At 42.4% G+C, this 17,451-nt stretch overlaps 1 protein-coding gene, 1 long non-coding RNA gene and 1 other non-coding gene across 4 annotated transcripts in view; 1 reads left to right on the forward strand and 2 right to left on the reverse strand.

Moving 5' to 3' along the window:
- Positions 1–9,364: 9,364 nt before the first annotated feature.
- On the reverse strand, positions 9,365–13,565 carry LOC135233963 (uncharacterized). The gene is made up of 2 exons (XR_010324000.1): positions 13,193–13,565; positions 9,365–11,817 (listed from the first exon to the last, which is right to left on the reverse strand). It is a non-coding gene; the product is annotated as an uncharacterized LOC135233963 (long non-coding RNA).
- Positions 13,566–15,341: 1,776 nt separating this feature from the next.
- trnar-ucu (transfer RNA arginine (anticodon UCU)) lies at positions 15,342–15,443 on the reverse strand. Its single transcript has 2 exons — positions 15,407–15,443; positions 15,342–15,377 (listed from the first exon to the last, which is right to left on the reverse strand). It is a non-coding gene; the product is annotated as a tRNA-Arg (tRNA).
- Positions 15,444–16,882: 1,439 nt separating this feature from the next.
- The window catches only part of LOC135233965 (transcription factor EB-like), a 30,403-nt gene continuing 29,834 nt past the window's right edge, over positions 16,883–17,451 (forward strand). The window contains exon 1 of one of the 2 annotated variants that reach the window (XM_064297986.1): positions 16,883–17,148. The gene's annotated coding sequence lies outside the window, so the exon portion shown is untranslated. The remainder of the gene's footprint in view (positions 17,149–17,451) is intronic. The other variant, XM_064297988.1, reaches the window with a different exon arrangement.

The raw sequence follows: 17,451 nt of genomic DNA on the forward strand, positions 1-17,451 counted from the left end.
TGCTAATCGGTGGGCTCGGCTGTCATGTGACTAATGCGATGCGTCCTTCGGCTGTTCCTTTAGAAAAAGGTCGTATCTATCGGAATGATTGATTGACTGACTGGTAGACAGAGGCCATCACATCGCTGTGCTAAATGCTGAATGCATGGCCCCTTCGTTATTGAAAAGGGCACCTGCCCGAAGATGAGAAATACAGAACAGAGGATGGCGAGGCAAAGCTGAATTTAGTCAGCCTCAGACTAGCTGCTTTTGACTTGAGAATCAGAGCTGCCGGCTAAAGGGTTACATTCTATTCCAGTTGCAGCACGAAATTCCAGAATAATTCATGTTGGACTTTTTTGTCATGACTCAAATTCTTTTTGAAATATGTAATTCCGTGCTACCAATGATCTAACCCTTTGATTGGCAGCTTGAGGCTAGTCAGAGGATATAATGCAAATTGATTGATTGAAAAATACAACAGCTGCATTTCTTTCTGCCATCTCGTTGATGGAATTACATTAATGGCAACAAAATGAATGCATAGAAAATGACTTGTGTTGCGCAAAGAAAAATATCATTGTATTAATAAATGCCGACTTATTTTGTAGTACACAAACATGAGGACAAAAAACAGCATCATCCTGCATGACATCATTAATTAAACATTAGCCGCATTTAAACAGAGGCTGGTTATTGCTTTACATTCAATTAGGCAGCTTTCCAATGTTAATGGATCTGTAAGTATAATGCGGTTTCATAACTGCATGGCATGTGTGTTTCACTGCAAGAGCCCCTTTATCATTTGTATTGCTATTGTAACCTTGTTCATATGCTATAAAAATATAAAAAATAATAATAGATTTATAAAGTGCCTTTCATTAATCTCAGAGCATTTTTGACCCGAAGTTTCTCCACACATTGGCAGAGAGCATTTGATTGGTCAAAGTATAGTGCAATGAATAATGTACAATACAATTAACTTCATTCAGTGGAAATGTGGCAGACAGCTGACAGGGCGAAGCATGTTTCAGCAACAAACCCTCCCTCATCCCTCCGGTCCGCCTCACACGCCTACGATCACATAATCACTCCGTCACTCTCTCTTTCATTTCATTAATGAAATATGACTGTGATATTGCCATGTGAAACTACACAAGCTGCACAGCCAGAGCTTAAAGTGGGGGGGGCACGTCGCAAAGAAGCGGAAGAGTCAGCCGGGATGGCAGTGTCCCTGTCCAGCGCCCTCGTGGCCTCACACAACCATGAAATGGAGTGTTAAAATGCTTTCAGACATTACTTATTTAACGTTGCTTCACATGGTTTCATGTAATTACCCGAAGTGATCCAAGCGCTTTTACCGAGTGAGGAGGGAAGCTCTTGCCCAGAGGCATTAAATAAAGGCAGTGTTTTTTTTCTTAGGTAGTTGCAGCAATGCGCTACCAAATGCACAGATATAATGGTGTGCATTAATAAACACTCTGACTTCAGTGTGGGGTGTCACTATGTGTCACACAGTGTCCCCTCATGCCTTATCAAAGCAAGATTTCCTTCAACAAAATGCATGTGCAGTGAGGAAGAGGGAAAAGAAAGCCACCCTTATACCCAAAATGCAATTACTGTGTGGTAGAGGAACTGCATTGCACCAAAATCCAGAGAGGGAAAGAGAGAGGGAGGGTGGGAGAGAGAGAGAGAGAGTGAGAGACAGAGATAGAGATGGACAAGCAGAGAGACAGAGATGGAGACAGAGTGATATTTTGATTAACACGGACAATCCTGTGATCTATCCCTTGTCATTTGACACATTTGTTCTTCGCAATTCAGCCGTTCTTTTTTTTTTTTTTTTTCCAGGACTACGCATTAGACACCATAAGTTGATTTGCATGGATTTGTGTCGACATTGCTCATGCACTCTTAAAAGTTGGCGCGCTAAACGAATGCGTGCGACACAAATACAGCGAAAGCTGACCAGGACAAGGCTGGGATAAGAAACGGATTACAGAGATGTGCCATATGCCAACAGGACAGAAGCAAGAGATTACTGACAGCAGCATTAATAATGCTGACCGTGCCGGTAGGGTCCAGGGCAGTTTGCGACACGAAACGTTTTGATGGTTAAAAGGGAGATGGGTCTGGTGGATGCTGAGGGATAACTGTCTGCGACTGTGAGCAGAAAAACAGGGAGAATGGGAGGGGGCCGAGACTGCATCAGGCAGCGAACGGGCCAGGTTCCTAAACGCCAGTTGGCATCATCACAGTCAGCTGGTTGCCTTTTCTTCCAGTCATCTAAAGCCAAGTGTTTTTTTTTTCTTCCAGTGGGTGCCTAACACTGTGTTACATTACATTAACGGTACATTAAGTTAGCTTAGATTGCATTATATTAGACTGCATTGACTTACATTGCAATCTGTCAACTTTGCTAATAATGCATTACGCATATCCTCCCACCTGCTTTGGCCTAGAGGAGGGAGGGGTGGGTGCACGTCACAAGCGTGTCCCTCCCGAATAGATAGAGAACATTGTTGACATAGTGCAGGCCTGCAAGGGAGTACTGGAAGGACTGGTCCCTCCCTCTCACTTTCACTTTCTGACAGATAATGAATATATTATTTACCTGCTTCTTCTCTGTCATACTGCAACTCTTGAAGGGTTCACGGGCGGGGTTCAAATAAACATTTCTTTGTTCCTGCAATTCTCCCCAGTGTAATTAAGTAATCGATTGCCAGCTTCTCTCAGCAGACTTGATGCAGAAATAGTCAAAATGATTGTGTATGTTTGGTATAATTGTGAAGTGCATTGTGGGAAAGCCAGCATGTGCACTGGACCCTGCCAAACTGGAGACAACCATTGACCACCCAAGCAAGTAGCACAAAAGACAAATAGGTGAAGTAACTGGCTATGGCCACATGGAGACAACATAGCCTATTGAACTCATCAGCTATCTGCATGTGGGTGTATGTGTGTGTGCAGGCATGCATGTGTGTGTGTATGTGTGTGTGTGTGTGCGCGTGTGTGCATGCGTGTGTGTGTGTGTTTAATCTCTGTTTATGACACTTCTCTTGTGACATCCAACACATGTTAAAATGAATATTGTGAGGACTGGGTGATATTGCCAAGCCTGTAATTGCATTGCTTCCCTCACTAAGAGAATCAGGGGTGTTGGGTGAGATATTGAATGCTCCCATTACTGCAACTTACAGAGCACGGCAAATAACACTGTCCCAGTACAACACAGTTTCAATTACCTGGCTTATAAGGTTTCACTCCGTGCCGCCAGTACGGCTTCATTTCAGTAATTACAACTCGCAAACAATTCAGGTTTCAGCAAAAGCCAGTCGTGTTCCTGGTATACATATAAGCACAGTCACCTGCAGTCACCCAGATACCAGCATGTGAGGTTTTCCTCCACAGCACCAGAGTTACATTTCCCCCCCCCCGCTGATAAAATCTGGTTTCGAATGAACACCGTGTCACAACAGCAGAGGAAAGCAATCTATGAGCCTCGCTCAGCCCGTTGTTCAGAAAGATCTGGAACAGGAGGCTATTTTATGGGCTCCTTTTCTAAGATTGTCGGCAATCTGGTTTTTGATAACAGATGTCACGGCATAATTTTCTTCTATATTGGCAGCGGCACTCTCTCCTCACCTCCGCCTGCATTAGAAATCAGCTCACAGATTGAGATGGCAGCCTCTGCCTCGAACAATTTACAATTACAATTTATAACTTGTAGCTGTACTATAGTCAAACATATGTCAGGAGTGAGACCAGGAGGAGTAGGAGAGAGAGTGTGGCAGGAATTACATTTAGGAAGAGAAGGTGAAAAGAGTGATACTGATGGGGGAGATGTGTGCAGTGTTATTTTAAGAGGAGGTGTGTGCAGTGTGAGTTTTATGAGGAGGTGTATGCAGTGTTATTTTATGAGGAGGTGTGTGCAGTATGAGTTTTATGAGGAGGTGTGTGCAGTATGAGTTTTATGAGGAGGTGCGTGCAGTGTGAGTTTTATGAGGAGGCGTGTGCAGTGTTATTTTATGAGGTGGTGTGTACAGTGTTATTTTATGAGGAGGTGTGTGCAGTGTGGTTTTATGAGGAGGTGTGTGCAGTGTGGTTTTTCTGAGGAGGTGTGTGCAGCATGGTTTTATGAGGAGGTGTGTGCAGTGTGATTTTTATGAGGAGGTGTGTGCAGTGTGGTTTTATGAGGAGGTGTGTGCAGTGTGATTTTTATGAGGTGTGTGCAGTGTGGTTTTATGGGGAGGTGTGTGCAGTGTGGTTTTATGAGGAGGTGTGTGCAGTGTGGTTTTATGTGGAGGAGTGAAGTAAAAATGTAGGAGGAGGTGTGAACAGTCTCCTCTCCTGGTTTGTATGCATGAATTTTCGGGACTATGAGGAAGAAGAGAGAATGACTTCTGAACCCAAAAATAAAGCAATCTTGGCATACGCCAGTCTCCTCATTTTGTTGAGATTGCTGCAAATGTCAAATTGTTACTTTATTTTAACATAAATGGGTGGAGGCAGGGTGCTAACCATCACAGGGCACACATAAACCATTCAGTCACACACTCATACATAGGGGCGATTTAGGCTCTCCAATGTACCCAACCTGTGGGAGAAAACCGGAGTCCACAAAACAAATGTTTTTTCCTTCAGTCATTTGTTGCCCCTGTTTTATTGTTAAAGGTGACAGTATCACACTTCCAACAGAAACAAGGCAACATAAAACACGTTAAATCTTTCAATAACCTATTGTACTAAATGGTGATGCCATAAATCTATCAGGACAGCAGTGATAATAGTTAGTTCACATTTAATTAGCTAAGCCAAGAGAAGAGTAAGTGGATCTGTACTGCACTCCGCATCTCAATTTCATATTTTCTTTCAAGGAGATGAAGAGCTAAATGGGACTGCATGTAAGTATTATTCTTCTTATATTTATAAGAGAGAGAGAGAGAGAGAAAGAGAGACCAAAAGTGGCTTCAGTGTTGGGTCTTAAGTGCCGACCTTTTGTCCGCATTCCTCGAAAAGTAGCAAATTCTTCCTCGGTTCACTGACTTGGTTCTCTGTGTCGCAGTTGCAATGACGATAAAAAAACAATGGACAAAATAGCCAAGTGCAGCATCAACACTCCAGCTTGTCTAAAAACCTCATTCCTGTCACATTAGCTAGCTACCTATTATTTGACTAGCAATGATGCAAAATTGCTAATAACTAATAACTACAGTAGCAACTGAAGAAAACGTACCTAGAAAACTTGCTGCCACAAGTAAATTCACAACTCTGGTCTGCAGGGCTTTCAAAAACAGTTTGAGCGACTTTGACTAGGTCATTAAACATACCCCAAATCCAAGCGTTAAAATCTGTCATGCGGTCGTGTTTATTTTGTTTGTTTTGGTCTGGGTATCCTTGCATTGTAGGATGTTTTTGTGTTTCTATGTATGTGAGCGACGGTGTACCTGTATGTGTGTGTGTGTGTGTGTGTGTGTGAGAGTGATAGAGGCTGAGTGTCTTTCATGAGTGTCCATCTGTTACAGTGTGTGTTTCTGTGTTTGACATTGTGTCTGTGTACAGTAAGTGCACACGTGTGCTAGATGCATGTAGACCTGTGTGCATGAGATCATGTGTACACTAATTGTGATTTTTCAGTAAATACAATGCAAATTGTAATTACTGAAATGCACATATGTGCAATCACGTATATGAGTGTGCATATGAGAGCGTGTACATGCACCCATCTGTGTATGAGTGTGTGTGCATGCACGTGTACATGAGAGTGTGTGAGCATGCATACGTGTGCATATGAGTGTGCACGCACGCATATGCATATGTGCGTATGTGCGTGTGTGTGTGTGCATGCACGCAGACTTGTGGATTTTTTGCTAATATGCTAATAAACAATGGTCTGCCCCAGACTGCCAGGCTCACTGATGCTGGTATCAGCCAGAGCAACCTGCTTCAGCAGCTAGGTGACCTTGCGCCGGCCGCGTCATCCCTGATCCACGTTAATCTGAGCCGCAGCCCTGATCTCCGCCCTCCGGGAGCACCGGGACCCACTTATCCCTCTGTAGCCCTCGCACAAACACGACCGCAAACAATGGTGGGATTACTGTCCCCTTCGGACGGTCAGGGACGGCACTTACACAACACCCACTCCCCTGTGGATCCCTCCCACCCCCCTCCTCCGGCACAAGGGGGGCCAGCTTTTTCTCATCTCAAATATCGACGTCCTCCACCGCTGAACATGCGGCGCGGGAGCGCGAGTCACGGCCTTATCGAAGGAGAGACGCGTGGAGCGTGATGCGAACAAATGTCAGAAAAAACCTTTGGCCTTTTGGAGGAATTAACCAACCTATTTGCTGAATAAAGCCTACAAGCGGAATCTGGGTGACTGGTGCACTCACATTACTGTACATTTGAATCAGACAGTTGGATGGCAACCCAAATATGAATCTGTCACACAGTTTATTTCCAGTCTCAAATGCCTTCCTCTCTAAATTGAGTGTCTAATGCCTTCCAAGCACAAATAGCCAATTTAGGTCGTAAAAATGGCTGCTCAAAACATGGGGAAAAGGGGGGTGGGGGACTAAAATTAAAAAGGAAGGCTGTGTATGCAATTGTGTCTATTATTAATACACCATAACAAATACATTACTATTAATAACCCATTAGTAATGCTATTGCTAATGCACTAATATTAATACACTTGAGACTTTTACTGAGACAGTGAATGCACGGTATAAATGCAGAACAGTTACAAATGCATTATGATGCTGATGCCATAGTGATGGGGGAGTAAATATTTTTCATCAGTTACTGGGCAGAGCATGGTGCTCACTTTCCAACAGCAGAATTTATCAATCATCATCTCTTCCAGAACAACCAAAGCACTCATTTTATGCTTGACTTGGTTGATACAGAATCCACTTATCTCAGTAGTTAAAAAAAAAAAGAAACAAAAAAATTAAAGAGTAAAAATATCGAATAATGTCTGATCTGATTGTGAACGATTGTTACCTTTGTTTACTTGGTATTACATCATTTTAATTATAATTACGCAATGTGCTGCTCACTTTACTTAATTTTTATTATTACAAAAGAGACTTTTTTTCTTTTCTGCTATAATTATTAGGCAGTTAATTTAAATGATTATACTGAAGCGCAGAATGAGAAAGGACAGTAAATGCAATTAACCATAAAGGAGTCAGCTGCAGGTAGTTGATCCTTATTTTAAAATGCCAAACCAATCACATAAAGGAATCAACAATATTTGTTTCCCCCATTATAATGTCAAAGCCCCAAATGATGTAATTAGGCTCTCTATGCACTGTTCTATTTATCCCAAAGCACCTTCATAACATGTAGTCATATAGCTATTAAATCTATTCAATATAGAGGACAAGGTTGACATATTTATGAGATCAACACTCGTAATTAAATATATTCTCTGAAATGACCTTGGGGAGCTATGTGGCCGACCTTTCCTTTTCTATTACGGGTGTTCTTCTATGCCTTTAAACAGCACCTCTCTGCCCTACAGACACATCTGTGTGTTCACATGGTATCCAGTATTATCACTAGCGATGTTATGGAGTAAGACAGTGATGGGGAGGATCATCTGTTTGCCTGCACTCCATAGGTCTTCTTTCAAAGTCATTTGCCAGGATCACAGGAAGTGTTAAACCGTGCAGAAAAGGGATTGCCACTGGGGTACAGGTGGTGATTTTTGATTGGAGCTGGAAATAATTAACTGTCTTAATAGAAGCGTCCCCATTTTCTCAGGTAAAAAAACATTAATAAAATCAAAAACGAGTTGATTTGTTGTATCAAGCTGCCTGCATGACTCAAGTATACAGACCTATAGTCATAAAATAGTTCAGGCCTTAATTCTGTACATTTTTCCACAGAGATATACAAAACAAAGCTGTCCTCCTCTAGTGCATGTGGGATTTCGCTGATAATAAAAAATCCTGTCTTCTCAAGATGAGAGTCATGGTCACAAGAACTTAAACCACAATAGAAAATTATTCCCTAAGCCTCGAATTGGGTCTGAAGGTGCCCATTAGTGATTTCTCACTCTTAAAAGCATAAGGTTTACAGATGCCATGGCAGTACCATTTGCACAGCGTGCCAAACCAATTAAAGAACTGTAGCACAGATTCTCTGGGGATGCGCTCAGAATGTGTCTCTATGCTGCAAAAATGTATTTTCTTCTTTTCTGAAGATTTTCAGAATTTTTTAATAATGGTTTGGGGGAGAATCTTGATGTACAAAAGAAGTCCTAGACAAAACAGGAAATTATGTATGAGCGGAAAAGAAAAAAAGTAATATTATGCTGTTTTTTTTTGGGGGGGGGGGGGGTTGCCACCCTTTGTTTTCCAGAAATCCTGTTACACTCCAGAGTATTTGGAATCTAGACTGTAATTGATTGCCTTTTGGGTCCCTGTTGCATTCAAAGTCAACAGCACACTGTACCCCCTCCCCCTCCCCCCTCCCAGGTTGCCCACTCCATCACCTTGACTGGACTGCCACCTCCACTGCACTTCCACCATAAATAGTGAAATCACTTCCTGCAATTCACTGAGAAGTCGGCAAACATCAAAGCACAAAACTGCCCTCTGCTGTTTCAAATGTCAAACTACATGCCCATCTGCACCTGATATGTCCCATAAACGTGCACAGATTAGCTGCAATGTTTCCAGTGAGGAGAGACTAAAATTAATCAGACACAATGTGAACAGTTTTAACTGCAGCTCAAGTGTTGCTCAGTGTGTGCAGGTAGGCAAATGCTGTCCTCACCATGCGTACCAGGTTCAAAGGTCAAAACATATTAATGATCACCCATTAGCTGAGGCAGTTTATACAGGTTTGAAATATTATCTGTTTGTATGAAAGCGCATTAATTTAATGAAGAGTAATGAATCCAATGTTGGCTACAACTGTGAAACCTTTTTCCCAAGTTGGAAATCAAAACCCAACAACATTTTGGTAACACAACCCCACCGCCGAAGAAGAGGAGGCTGGGATAGAGTACAACACGGGGACTTCTAAAATAGCCCTGATATCTAAGAACCGGCAGCTGTTGTGTTGCGAGCGGCTAAACCGATGGTGGTAAAAACCCAGTCGACCTTTCTTCTGACACGCCTATCATCCCATTGAAACCTGCCGCAGGTCGCCATGGGACTCTGTCACCTTTCCAAGTCTCTGTGTGGATTACTTTTCCTGTCTGGGCAGAGCAGGTCTCTCCAAGCCCAGAGGTCACATTATCCAGGCGAGGCGGTCTCTATCTCTCAGCTACAATGCCTGTCCTTTACTGGCACCCCCCACTGGTGGAATAAAACCTTTGCGGAGGGGTCAGGACCGCAGAATTGTTGGCCATCTTCCAACAATGACAAAATCAACCGCAGCTGATTTGGGTGCCCTATCTCCAGCCCCTAGCACCCCCACCTTGGGTCCCCCACCTTACTAATTTAGGTTATGTTATTTTATGGCTTAATGCTTTTATTCTTTGGTATGGTTACAGATGTAATCCATATGTTAACAGTATTCTTATTTTGGTTCTTGGTAAGCATAGTTAACCGGCATCAGTGCTTCAGGGATGTTCCATATACACTTGCTGGTCAAGGACTGGTGTTAGCAAGGTCTAGCTAAATGAATGCAACATAATGGGTGTGGTGTATTACAATGCAATGGGTGTAATATAAAGCAACATAATGCAATGTTATGGAATGAATGTAATATTGTGTATGTAATGTGCTATAAAATCATCCAATGAATATACTGCAATGTAATGTAATATGCGCAGTGTGAAGGATGGAATGTAATGCAATGCTCTTGAACAACTCCTGTGATTCTTGGCTGCTCTGGAAAGCAAATGCTATTCAGTTCATCCTACTCCTCGCATCAAGGAAGGTCACCAGAGCTGCTCTATGTGCCAGATATAGCACAGGAAGGAAGGCTAAGAGAGAGAAAGGCTGCTTCTGTTCTTCATTTTTATTCCAGACAGGCACGGAGGCAGAGCGGGACCGCATTGTTTTCCTGTATCTGTTTAAACATGAATCTCAATTAGACAAAAAAAAGAAGAAAAAAAATTCAAGGACATCACAAGAATCACCACTGTTAAAAACAAAAAGGGTGTTTCGTGTTTGGATGCTGCTTCCATAGGCCATAAATCAGGCACATTTCTACAGCACCTGTCTCTGAAAAGCCAAGAAGAGAATAAATGGCACTAAGCAAGAGAGGAAAGTGATGAAGTTAGAGAGAATTATTCAGCTCATCATGCAGGGCTGGCACCCAGTAAAAGGTGCGGAGGCAGAGAGGAGCGTGGAGACCTTGGAGAAGAGGAGCAGAGGGCTAAACCTCAGAGCTGGAGCTGAGCTAAAGCATACTGCCAGCTCAAACACGTCACAGACTGTGGGCTCCCCAGGCAAAAGAGAATCCGGTCTACCCCGCATGATTTGTTATTGTGTTGCTCCTGTTACCCAACACAGACCTAGAGAGGATGTCCAAGGTAATAAACAAAGAGCTAGAACACCCCCCCACACACACACACACACACACACACACGCTCCCTGATCCTCAATCCCTACCATCATTTCCCACACTGCCCTCCTCCCTCCCCCAGTTATGAGAAACTTATATTTAACCAGGAGGGTCAACGAAGAATTCAATTCTCTTTTGCAATGACGACCTGGGGAATCAATGCGAGAGGGGAATGCAAGGAATTCTGTAACCAATCCAACGTAGGGGGATGATTGTGTAGCCAGATGTAGAGAACCAGTTTCATGGAAATCTGGCCAGGGTACTCAATAGTCTTTCGAAAAGTGCCACGGGATCTTTTATTACCACACTGAGTCAGAACCTTGGTTAAACATCTCAAGTGTGATGTTGTTTGCCAGTAAGGAGAGACAGCATCAGCCGCCCCTGCCCCAGGCCCGCTCTTCACTGAAGTTCGCTCTCTCAGATTTGATTGCAGGCTGTGGGTTGCTTTGCCTCACTGAGAGTCCCCAGGAGCTCCCTGTATGTGTGCTCTTTAGGCAAAAGCCGCTGTGGAGTGAGTCACTCAGGCTGTGCCATAAACACTTCATTACTATTGATTGTGTACTGCATCTTCTGCTGCAGCCCTAATTATATAAAATAAATAAATGCTGTGATAGGAATTATTCTGTTTGGCCATGTGTTACATAAGCAGCTGGGATTTTTTAAAATCCATTTCCTCTGCTATGACAGGGTGCTCCTCTAATGGGGTTTGACCTTGGTCACTATTGAGAGCAGCTGGTAATCGGACGGTTGGGTGGATAGGTCCTGCACCCTGTGCCCCCTCCACCCCTCCCGTCCCCTTCCCAGGCTATTAATCTTGCTTATTCCAGTAGAAAGGTTTGCGGGTGCATGTGAGCAGGTGTAGCTGTGAACCAGTCAAAGGGTGTGGCTAGCAGAAGGTTAGTGTACGTAGCCAAGAGCAGGAGCTCACTCCAGTCGCTTATTTTATTCGTCCTCGTCTCCGCGGTTCTTGCCTGACCCAGAAATCAATCGAGGTCTGGCGTCCTGAAGTACGTTCCAACCCGTCAAATGCCCCTTGAAGCAGCTAGGAGTGAGGAGGTAGGAAGCTTCAACAAGGAAACGCGAGTGAATCCTTAGCAGAAGTATTTTTTGGAACGCGTGACGTACAGATGATTGACCTGTGGATCCACCTCTCCCCATCTGCCACGTCTGTAATTAACGGGCCTTCAAACTGACGCTTCACTGACAAAGAACATTCCATTTGCCTATTACGCATTTCCTCGTTTCCTTCATTCTCGAGTCCATTCCTTGCTTGCTTTCCTTGTGTCCTTCGATGGGTGGAGCTATGAGCTAAGAAAGGACACAAGGAAAGTAATCAAGGAGGCAAAAATGAGCAATTGAAATGAGCCCCTAGTTTGGTGATCTGGAGATGACCCCACCCCTCCCCCGCCTTCAAGAATACCAAGAGCCCAGTCACCCAGAGACAGAGCCGGGGCAATGGGCTATTAAATACACAACACTTTTTTTCTTTTACGAATACAATACATTGCATCTTAGATCAGAGGTGACTCCAGATTCCAGTCTGCTAGGTGTTGGTGTGTGTGATTGATACAAGTCCCTGCACCTTGTTTCCAAGGCCTAAACTGGCAGCTCACTGAAAGGGTACAGAAAAAACCTGCAGTCACTACAGCCCTCCAGGATTTGAGTATAACAACCCTGTCCTAGACTGTTTGTTCTTCCTCGAATCTGGAATGTCCCATTGTATTTTTAGAAGCATCTCATCACACTACAACATCCTCCATCAATCCCTCAGGGTGCAGGCCAGTAGTACACACACCCCTCCGAAGCAAGCCGCTGGCTATGGCTTCTTTTCACTCCACAGTCCACCAGCTGAGATGTGTACTCATGTTTTGATGTGCTGGCATAAAAGTCATTTTAAAAAATGTAATTAAAATAATATTTTAATCCACCCCTCATAGAACAGCATGTTGAATGCTTGCAGGTAATACACACAGTCTAAAATCTAGGTTCTAAAAGAGCTTGGCTTCTGATTCTTAACAAAACATAACACATTCTGGGCAAGCCTGGCATGCTTTTCTTTTCCTAATGACTTTCCCCACTCCCCCACTCCCCCACTATCCTGCTACCGTATACAGAAAGAGCAGAGAAGTGAGGACAAAAAAAATCAAGAATCCAACAGCACCACCCTGTGGCAATAAGTGTTAAAGGCCAACGATGAACAGATCTGATCCACCTTGCGTTGCATTTGTAGTGATTAACGGTAGGTAAAGTCCAGTCATCGCCATCACTTCAGAGGGCTGGACTGCACTGTTTATGGCCTGTCTGTGTTTGGGACAGTGGCCATAAAAGCTGAATGGTGGGACTGGGATATCCACCATGCTAGGATGCCCTTTGGCAAGCAGAGAAATTAATACACTGCAGTGCTGGATGGTCACCCTGCAGAGCATCCTCTACTCAAAGCTGCCTGCTATGGGCACCCCGTGTGAGTATCTTATTTCATTTATTTACTCAGCAAGCAGGCACACCTTATTGTTTATTATTATTATTATTATTATTATTATTATTATTAGTATTAGTATTACTACTTTAACTTAGCTTACAGACGTATCCACAGAAAATCATACCTTGGGTTTAGATGAAAACATATTTTTGATATTTTCATTATAGCTGAATATTTACTGACATCATACGGTAAGGTACCTACCTCTCCCATGCAACAGCAGCGCCCAGCCAGGAACATGACGCTCCACAAACCCAGCTCCTGATGCTCTAACCCAGTGGTTCTCAACCTCAGTCCTGGGGAGCTCCTCTATACACTGTTTTCATTCTGACCACAATTGCAATCCCAGAATTTTAACAAAAACACAAAAAGCACGTAATTGTCTCTTAATTAGGTGCTTTTCGTGTCTATCAGTGATTTTTTACCCTCTTAAGCCCCATTATGTCAGAAATATATATGCAAGCTATGAAGAATAAAAGTCCCATATTCACGTTGTGCTATATTGCAAACAATTACATAAAGACAGGTAAAACTGATCATATTAAAGACTGAGGTGACTCAATGGCCTTCTAATTGGTGAAAGTGTGGACACCTGGACACTAAAACAAACCATTTGGTAGATAATGAAGAACTCAAAGACACAGCAAATGATAACAAGTCAGACCTGCATTGTGTTAATAAGTTTAAGGTAAAAGAAAATAGAAGGAACTTCAATGACGTGTTCAATGACCTAATTAGAAGCTTATTGATTCGTCACAGCATTAACTTTGATGAGTTAAGAAAACTGCTACCTCTTTTTATGTATTTGCTTAGCGCAATAAGCACAAAATGAACATGGGACATTTATTCTTTGTGGCATGCACAGCTATTCTGACACAATGTATCTTAAGAGGGTAAATAATCCCTGTAAACATGAAAAGCCCCTAATTAAGAAAAAATAACAGCTTGTTAAAATTCTGGGATTGCAGATGTGGTTGGAACGAAAACAAGCATACACAGGGTTGCCCCAGGACCCAGGAGGTGGAGAGCCACTGCTCTGCCACTTTTAAAACTTAAAGAAAACATTTAATCCATACTGAAAGTAGCTGAGTTGAGTTGACACTGAGTAACTTCATACAGGGGAGGATATTCTACAACATAAATTTAGGTTAAGTGTTTTGCTTAAACCTTTTAAATTCTTAAACCTTTGAACTAAAGTCACATTCCCCTTGCACACCGGTGCCTTTCACCTCCCAGTCAGCCAAAATGCGATGGAGGAGCTGCTAAAATCAAAAGTTATATCACAGGAGCCCATGGCTCACAAGCTTTTATTTTCTGGTTGCAAGCCATGACCGTTCCGTCTCAGTTCAACCCTTCACACACAGATGATCATGACTGCAGCAGTGAAGCAGATAGATTAGACTCTATTGTCCACTTCCGTAGAGGACATACTTTCAAGACATAAATATCAATACATAATTCAGTACAGTACATCTTTAAGAGACCAATTCCATTTTTAGCCTTAACTAGCCACCTTACTGTGTGGGAAGCGGTCATAAGGTGTCTCTAAGGAAACCTCCTCTTTCTAGCCTACATCCTGACCTACCTGGTGTTCTTGAAGAGAAATTGCATGCAAACCTTCTACCTGATGACTGTTTCCATGGTCAACAGGCTGGTCATCGTTCCCATCGCGGTGTTGGAGCTGACCTTCAGGTACCACATGAAGGAGCCTTACCGGAACCACAAGCCTTGGTGCACCTGAGAGGACATCTTCAACTACGGCACCTTCGACACCTCCATCTGTCTGGTGGTGGCACTGACGGCCGGGCATTTTGTGGCCTCCCGCTGCGCCCTGTGGGTCATCCCTTCCATCTCTCCTTCCATATCGAACTATGCTTGCATTTTAGTCATCTAAAAATTAATTTTCCTAGAAATTACGATAAGGCAAAAAAATAAAAAATAAAAAAAAATAAATAAATAAATAAAATTTAAATATATATATATATATATATATATATATATATATATATATATATACACACACACAGTAAAATAGGAGCGGTAGCATAAGTGATATTTTGATTTTTTTTAAATAATGCACATGGTCTTACGTAAGCCAAACAAATAGCAGATGTTAACGTTTTAAAACTGCATTTTTAAAAGGTTATGAAGTGTAGTAAATTAATATATCAGAATACAGCAAAGTTACAGGACAATGTGAATATCATGTTTGATTCAGTTCTGTCATTTAGAATTGCATTACTTCTTGCTAATACGTTATACTTTTCTAGTGGATAGTCACAGAAGCAATTGGGGTGAGATGTCTCGCTCAGGGATAACGACACAGTTCTGTGCATTCAGTGTCATAAAATCACGACTCTGGTGGGACTCGAACCCACAACCTTTGAATCACTACTCCTCACTACACTTGTGTTTAACTAGAAGTCCAATGCGCTATCCATTGCGCCACAGAGCCTGCAGACTTTGCCTCCACAGTGTGACATGTTGTGGGCACCAAGAATAATGCCAGCTGAGATTGCAATGAGGCAGGCGCACATTACAGCAATTGGAAACGCATTTCACCAATAAGGTTAGACATTGCGTAGTTTGTGTTGCAAATTTCATAGCCAAAATTCAAAAAGAAATTATTAATATAAAATGTAGGATTTAAGATGCCAAATATTTATAAATCAGGAAAGTCTGTAACGCCTTCGGTGGATACTTATGCAATACGATTACGACTTATGCAAACTTAAGTAGGCTATTGTTGGACTACATAGACAACATGAGGTCCGTAGATATACAGTCACTACTTTAGATTTATTATTATTTTTTAAATATCTCTAACGCGTTGTAACTAACGCAAGCTTTGATCGCTTACAGTACGATGCATAATATTATATAGTTAGCCTTAGGAATATATCTTATTATTTTATGTTAGTTGAAGCTACAGATGGTAGGCGTAGGCTACTGCAGTACACGTATCGGAGTTATCTCGCTTGTTTGTTTGTCCTAACTCGTTTTCATACAGTCAGTTGTTTCTCTGCCGGTGTTAATAATTCCATGATGGAAGGATGAAATCTCCGCCGAAATTTGAAAGAAATGCGCCTCTCTAACAGAGAGCTTGTCAGTCAGTCCTGGAACAGTGATTGGTTTATTTTCTTGTAAAATTCTACACTGGTGCTGATTGGTACCATTCTTGGTAGTGATACAGCCTGTGATTGGATGCAGGATTCCAATTCATGTCCGAAATACGAGCTAAAACTGACCGTACCAAGGATATCTTGTAGTCGGTAGCGGGACATGATTTGATTTCACTACCAACAGTCACGGAGACTCACGGCTGCCTTGCCGTGGGGCGAGTACGCTCTCTGGCTGCGAGCGAACAGTGCCAATGACACTATTATTTACAGATGCGTGGCGAAAACGTAAATAGTAAGCATTTGCTTTCAAAGTGTTAAAACGGTTATAAGTTCCAATAAATGTCACAAAAATACAGTAGTTTTAGGCTAATGTTTCAAATTCAAATCAGAAATAATATTCAAACAGATTAAAAAGTTACAAATGTGGTAGTTTAATGTGAACCTAATAGTGAACTGAATTTGAATAACTAAAGTACAATGTTATGGCTAATTATAATTGAGCGGATTAATATGAGATTTAGCATCGTGAACACATTTTCTATTGGTTCTTGGAGTTGTGTATTTAATTTTCTATTCAAATAAAGCTTTACCTCATGGTATATGAAATGCACCGGTGGTAACGCGTGTAGCTACTCCAGAGCCGTAGATAGGCGATATCTACGGCTCTTGTGTACTCTGCTAGAAAAATACGTTTCCCACAATGCCTCGTTCAATACTGTCATTGGTGGCTGGGTTGTCACAAGTCGATACAGGTGACTGGAGTAGCCTACTGCAAGTGGTAGCCTACTGTAATTAATATCGCGGAGCTCCCTGAAGTACACAAATAGCTACTCGAGCGCGGCTTCGTTTTGAAGAATCCGTGTGGTTGATTAATTGAGTTTAGCGGGGAGCGGAGAGTCCGGTTAGTTCCACAGGTGGATATTAATCGGGAGATTTGCACAGGGATACATTATTACTCTGCCTGATAACTGCAACAAAAATTGAAATTCCCTTAACTTCAATTTCTCGGCTCTACACTCTGACTCTGACCTTCAGCGGGTAGGTGTTCTCAAAGTGAACTAGCCTACTAGCTGAGTGCTCTGCACGGGGGTTTGGGCTGTCCAGGTTTATCTGGCTAATTAGATTATTCTAGGTCTCCGGCGAAATTTCTCTTGTAAATAAGAAGCTGTTGGAGTATATGATGAAACTTTTCTTCTTGTTGGGTCAGTGTTAGTTCACTGCTGCAAGCTAGCTTATATGAGCTCTTACTGTAATAACGTATTGACACCTCTGAGCAAAGTGTGTTAGGGGAGCGGAGGCGAAAGATTGACACTTGATATAGCCTAGCCTACATTTCTTTTT

Source organism: Anguilla rostrata, chromosome 11 (assembly GCF_018555375.3).
Source record: "Anguilla rostrata isolate EN2019 chromosome 11, ASM1855537v3, whole genome shotgun sequence".
NCBI classification, from domain to species: Eukaryota; Metazoa; Chordata; class Actinopteri; order Anguilliformes; family Anguillidae; genus Anguilla; species Anguilla rostrata.